At 31.5% G+C, this 7,272-nt stretch overlaps 1 long non-coding RNA gene across 1 annotated transcript; it reads left to right on the top strand.

Moving 5' to 3' along the window:
• The first annotated feature begins 343 nt into the window (after window positions 1-343).
• LOC109066760 lies at window positions 344-1,356 on the top strand. Its single transcript, XR_006156229.1, has 3 exons — window positions 344-471; window positions 1,029-1,178; window positions 1,271-1,356. It is a non-coding gene; the product is annotated as an uncharacterized LOC109066760 (long non-coding RNA).
• Window positions 1,357-7,272: the final 5,916 nt, after the last annotated feature.

The raw sequence follows: 7,272 nt of genomic DNA, 5'->3' as shown, positions 1-7,272 counted from the left end.
CAAGTTAAAAGTCATGGAAACAAAACGACTCGATTTCTATAAGCGCGAAGTTTATTTGCAGGTAATGTTGAGATTGTAGTCAAGAGAGGATTTTATAAAGATTGTTTTAAATATAAGGTGTCAAATCATTTTAAGCTTAATTAAATGTTAAGCCCATTTTTCATACAAACTTTAATATGACAAACGTCCTAGACTCTAAAATACTACACTAAATACTAAAGTTTTATTTTTTTTCCCCTCACAATTTTAAGCAAGGATCACTTTTAGAGTAAGAAATACTTTTTAAGTGCACTGTGTTATTTATTAGTATAATACTTACTTAGTGTATTAGTGTAAAAACACACTCTGTAAGTTAAAATGTTTGATATGTAACACACTGTACAGTTACTCGCATGACTTTTATTTTGAAACACCGCTCTTCGCGTGTGTTTTCTGTGTTCAGTGGAGGCGCAGTGTCGCGTGTGGCTACAGGTAAGGGCTTTCTAAATAACATCAGCTTGTTTTTTGTGTAACAGTGATTTTAGTAAGTGTTTAATGAGCTGTCTTCGACGGCGTCTTATTGATTTTTTTTCAGTCAGTGACACTAAATGTGCTTTTGTTACACACACAGTCACCAACACACGTGGAAAAGCTGGACATACATTGAGTTCACTTGAGGGTTTTATACTTATTATTAGTTTGATATGCTTTGAATGATATATAATGTTACAGCGTTGACATAATCTGGGTTGGGGTGTCTTTAATCATCTGTTATGTATGTCCCCATATAGTCAAATATCATAGAATTTAAAATTCCACGCCTAAAAAAAGTCAAGTTAATGAAATATAAAATAAAATATCATGGAGAAGTCATGGATTTTTTTTTTTATTATTGTTTTTCAGCTATGCTCAGTTGTGAAATGTGTAAATAGTTTAAAGTTGTTCTTTATGAGTGCATATTTTTATTTTATTTTAAAAACCACAAACTAAATTCATTGGAATGAACTCTGATTTCTATAAAATAATTTGAAATATATCATTGTTTTCAGTCTGTTCATACAATGGCTGATGATGGTCCCGCAGAGGAGTATCCCACTGAAATAGAGGAGAACCTGAATGATTTTGACTCCTCTTTGAGCTCTGTCCAGAATATGGTCCAAACGCTTGTGTCTGTATCCAGAAGTGACAATCTGCTTAAGGTATGTGAAAGCAAATGCACAAAATAGCAGTTAAATGAACATTTTCACTTATGAATGGCTTATTTCTTTAATCTTTTTGTACCTCATTAAAGCTGGATCCTCTTGATCGAGCTAAATTGGATCTGATGTCTGCGTATGCCCTCAATTCAATGTTCTGGAGTATTCAAAATATTTTACAATCTATATTCTAATAATATATTTCTTCATGGTTTTTATCAATTTAACACCGTTGCTGATATGTAATGAAAGAAAAAAAAATTACTGACCCCAATTACTGACAAGATTTTAACTTTCCTTTCTCAGTTTTTTTTTTTTTTTATCTATCACATGTTCTGAAAAAATATTAAGCAGCAAGAACTGAGTCAATCCGAAAGACCACGCCATGTGATAAATCAAGAGCTGGTACAGATAAGTTTTAAAGTCATTTTAAAACATGTTTTAGGTTTATTTTAATATACATTGATTGATCATGCGTATGCCCTCAGATAATTCTGGATGATTTTACTTTTCATTTTGTATTATGTATGAAAGTATATAAGATTTAACTTCTGTAATATCTGGTGACACAAGGAGTCACAGATAGTGCCATCAAGAAAAAGATAAGTTTGTCAAACATTGGATTTTAAGTACATTTCATCAGCAGACCAGACTAGGTGCAAAGTGATTTTATTTTCTGTAATATTAACACACAGATAGTTTCATTTGAATTTAAACTAGAACTTTTTTTCATTTTATTATTATTGTAGTGGGGCATGTATTAATGCCACAAATTCAGTCTATAGAGCTCAACTTAAATTTAAACTAGAACTTTTTTTCATTTTATTATTATTGTAGTGGGGCATGTATTAAATCTGTGAACATAAATACAGTATGTGAAGGTAAATTGCATTGTTTATGAAGGATGGTTTACTGTTTTTATTGACTAATTGAGAAGGGAACTAACATCCTCCTTCACCTCGCAGGATAGGATCAGGACATACATGAACAAAGTCAAAGAGATCACGGACAAACGAAAAGCTGCACGTCTGGACAAAGATGCAGCATCGCGGTTTGTTCGGAATGCATTGTGGGACGCAGAGGACAAGAAAAGAAAAGACTCAGCTGAGCATCCCCACAGAGGAAAACACATCCGGTTTTCTTGATTGAATTGACTGGTGAAACACTGAAGTTTTTCTGCAGATATTTAGCAGACTTTGGGATTAAGCACAACAAATGTCTGTATGATGCTGTGTTGAGTTAGTAGCATCATTCCTTTCAAGATCGTGACTAGTTTCAAACTAAAGAGGAAACCCAATGTAAGTTAGTTATTTGTATTTGTTTTTAATTTTTTATTGTTCTATTCAGTTGCATTCGAAGGGAATGTTTTGTTTTTTCTTTTGAGTCTTGAGTATGTTTTATATCTGGGGTTACATACTCTGAAATATGGACCATCCACCATACCAATCCCATTAAAACTCCTAAACCCTCTCCGTCTCCTCAGTTCATTAATTCAAGTATTGTTGTCTTATGATTCATCGGTTTTAGAATGAGATGAAATGAGTCTCCACTCTTCCACCAAGACACTTGTAAGTTCTCATACACGTCGAATAGAAGTTATCTGAAAAATTCTAAAAATTGTTTAAATACTTTCTAATAAAGATCTGCAAACTTATTTGGATTATATATATGTATATATATATATATATATATTAACGATTAATCGCATTCAAAAAATCGCATTCAAAATAAACTGTTTTGTTTTGCATAATATATGTGTGTGTTCTGTGTATATTTATATGTATATATAAATACACACACATATAGTGTATTTTTTGAAAATATTTACATGACTATATTAATAAAATGTATAAATATATTTAATATATAAACAACTTTTTCTGGAATTTTTACATGGACGTGTGTGTGTTTATATATACATAATAAATATACACAGAACACACATATATTATGCAAACAAAAACTTTTGTTTTGGATGCGATTAATCATTTGACGGCACTAATATAAACAAAAAACTTCCCTTTTTCAGGATACTGCATTTTAAAGATAACTGCGGACAGTTAATTGACAAATTAGACAATTTAGACAATTCTTTATAGGTTGTATTGAGTGTTTCAGGGATTCTTTCAGGGATGTATTGAGTATTTCAGACTTATTATAGCTTTATATTAAAACAATTTTAATGATTCTTATTATCACTAACCCGCTAGGGCTGTAAAAGTGTTGAACAGTGCAATTATTCATCTAATAGTATACCATAATTTCTGCTTTTTTGCTTTTGTGCTATAAATGCAACATGGAAAGAAAAAAACCTTTGAAATCCAGTTTTTGAAATGGAATCGATCTCTCAAGTTTTTCTTAATCGTGTAATGTAGACAGAAAACATATGACACTGCAACTATACAATCATTAGAAACGTCTTTTTTTACAGTGTATGCTGAAAAAATTCTCTGGTGTATGTTAAATTATTATTATTAAACTAATTATTAATGATAATATTAATTAAGAATAATTACTAAATGTAGTATGTATATCATTTATTGTGAGTATATCCAAATAGCTGACATGAAAAGAAGAATTTTTTATGGGTTGGAAATAGATGGAACTTGTCAGTAGATGTGAGAAAACCATGTTTTAACAACTCTATAACATTAGACAGTTTTAAAACGTATGAAACATATTTTGATAATATTAAAAATTTAGCATTTTATTTGGAGTCCTTGGCACTGAAATCATAGACTTAACCTTTGCATGAATATGTCTCTTTCGCTCTTTTATTATTGTAATTTTCAATGTAGACACAGTCTATATTGAAGCAAACCACCAGACTCCTACAGAGGGCAGTAAAACATGCGGTCCAAAATCCATTATACTGCGAGCTGGCACTCATCTGTTTGTTCAGTGGAACCTTTGGGGCTTTGGTTTCAAGAACATACGGAGTGAAGTTTGGAAAGTCTTTAAAAGGCAGTTCATAAGTGGAAAACTAGAGGGTCTAAGGGACTAATTAAAAGCTTGGTGGAGGAGATCATAATGGCTATTGTTGGCATTGCTTGAGGGTTTAATTAAACAGCCTCATGTCTAATGATGCGATGTGGGATATCGCATTTGTCTTACAATCCTACAAAAAAATATACATAAAATAAAATTGAAATAACGATTAGACTATACAATACATTTTATACTACAAAACGAAATGTCTCTAGTATATTATATAAAAAAAAAAAAATAAAATAAAAAAAAAAACAAAAAAGAAAAAAAGACTTTTGTCAATGCTTCATACTCTGTTGGGACACAAGAAGCTCTCAAATGTGCAGACTTCCAATAATTATGCCTTCAAGTCATGTCAGAATGATCATATTTACAAGATACAGTATAGTATATGTGAACACCAGCATAAAGTCTTGTAGGTGTTTACAGTGAGACACTCAAGTGAGACTTTGTTGAGCCCTGACTTTCTCTGTTGGGGTGTATTGAAATTAAAGAATCAGAAACAAATTGATATTGATCACAATCATGTAGGCCCTATGTTGAATATACAATTTGTTTACGTATATCCTGTTGGGAATTGAAACAACTTTATGTTTGTAAGTCGGAGAAATAAATACTATTTTAAATGGAACACAGCATGCAATGCATGGATTAAGCATCAATTTCACTCATAATGCAAGTTTAGCTCTTCATTTATTGCAGTAGTGCTTGAATATATTTTGTATTTGTTAAGAAGTGAAAGAGAGAGAATGAGTCAGTGTTATTTTAGTATCCCAAACAATTTATGGGAAAAAAATGTAGAAAATAATAAAGTCCTGTCAGAAAATTACCAGTACTTTTTTCTGCTAATCTTATGGACATTTCCTTCAACCCTAAAACATAACACAATGCATAATTTAAAATACAGGTAAAACATCTGTAAAAGAGCAATATAGAAAATTCCTTCACAACACGATTCACTGGGCCGCATTTTTATAGACTTTTCTTAGTGTATTATAATTTCTGTTAGCATTCTGAATTAGATTGATTAGATTGTATTTTTTATGTTTGTTTTTGTTTTAATTTTATTTAATGTTTTTGTCATTTTATTAATATTATTAATATATTTTATTAATATTACTATTATTATTATTCAATTTTTTTTAAATAAAATAGTCTATTTAGTTGTTTTAATTATGTTTTTATATTTTGGTTTAAATGTATTTAGTTTTAGTAATGTTAGGGCTTTAAGTTAAAGTAAAAGAAAATGGAAAAAGTTTCCTTGAGATCGAACTATGCTGTCTATACTGTTTTATTTTTATTATTATTATTTTTTGCTGTAATTCCAGTTGGGTGACAAAAGTTATCCTTTATGGTTTTCTTTTTCCCATTTTATTTTACTATGTATTTGTGCATACTGTAAAAAGCTGCATGTTTCATGGGGCTAATGACAAACTAATGGCATTCTGGGAAGTTTAAAAAAAAAACAGAAACAACAATCAAAAAAAAAAGAAAAAAAACAAAAAAAAAAAATAAAAAAAAAACACAAACAAAAAAAATACCAACAAATTTTTTTTGTTTTTCCTATTTCACTGCCGCGTCGCATCTTTGTCAACTAAAAGCGCATTCTGTATGAATGGCACCTAGTGATATGATCGCGTCACACATGAGCAGTTAATCCGAGTGGCAACCTCCCGCTCTCTCTCGTGAAGCCAACACGGAAGTGACTAAAACTGGCTGCAAAAGGGAGTCATTCCCATAGACTCCCCATATTAAAATGCCCAACTTTACAGCAGAAAAAAAAGTGTTTACAGCCTGGTTTAAAAATTGGTTTTGGTCTATATAGCTAATATTGTCCTTCATGACAACTGTGAGGGGGTGAACGTTTTTATAACTCATCCGTTTAAATTATATTAAGCCTTAAAGTTCTGCATAATTAAGGGCGTGGCCACTTGAGTGACAGGTAGATTGCCGCTGCTGGTGGGCGTGGCTAGATGGGCGTGGCTTCAGCAACCAGCTCCCGCCTCTTTGCCCATTTTCGATTATTCTGGAGTCACGTGCGGTGATGCACTGCCAAGATGGCGACGGCCGCCTCCGCCCACTTTGAGCTTCAAAAATGCTCTTCAGGAACCTACAGGTGACGTCATGGACACTAGGTCCATGTTTTTATACAGTTTATGGGTTAATCACGTGCGCCGACATGCAGTTGGATCAAGGATCGATCTTTTCTTTGTACTGTTATCATGGCATACTGTCAGTGTCTAATTCTAACATTTGGTAATATTTACATTTACATTACATTTAGTCATTTAGCAGATGCTATTATCCAAAGCAACTTGAAGACAAATGAGGACAATGGAAGCAATCAAAATCAACAAAAGAGCAATGATATACAAGTGCTGTAACAAGTCTCAGTTAGCTTAAATGCAGTACACGTAACAAGGGCTTTTAAATAATATAATAAATAAAAAGAAAACAAATAAAATAGAAAAAATAAAACAACAATCAAATGTCATTGTTTTTTTTGCTTTTTTGCTTTTGTTAATTGTATAATAAATGAAAAGAAAACTTGTTTTTGGCACCCACAGTAGGCTTTTTATACTGTCATTTACATATATATATATATATATATATATATATATATATTATAGCCTATTTAAAATTGTGATTCCTCAATTTCTAAAAAATAAAATCGTGGCAAAACATTAAATTCAAATTAATTGATAAAATCGGAAAAATCGCCCAGCCCTAAACAGCAGCATACCAGAATTGTATGTTTGATTGGATGAGCATGTCTTGGTCCTACGCCTTCCACAGAATATATAAATAAATACTATTGCTATCGGGATGTGAAGAGACTTTCAACCAGCTAACAAAAAATGTTTCTGAAGACAATCACATATTGCACCTTTAAGATTGTTGTCTTAAGACTTCAGTATTTTGCATGTTGTTCAGCATGTGGTGCCAGCTATCATCTCAAAAAATATTAAAAAAATATTTCATTGTATATGTTGTTGTATTTTAAGCCAAAACATTTGTCAATCGCATCAAATAATGAGACAAGATTTGGATACTTCAATCCAGGTGCATTGCATTGTGGGATACAGTACTTCATGCAGTGTGCTCTGAA

This window comes from Cyprinus carpio, chromosome B13 (assembly GCF_018340385.1).
Source record: "Cyprinus carpio isolate SPL01 chromosome B13, ASM1834038v1, whole genome shotgun sequence".
Taxonomy (NCBI): Eukaryota; Metazoa; Chordata; class Actinopteri; order Cypriniformes; family Cyprinidae; genus Cyprinus; species Cyprinus carpio.
Note: the sequence above shows the minus strand (reverse complement) of the source record. Positions and strands in the feature narration are given on the sequence as shown.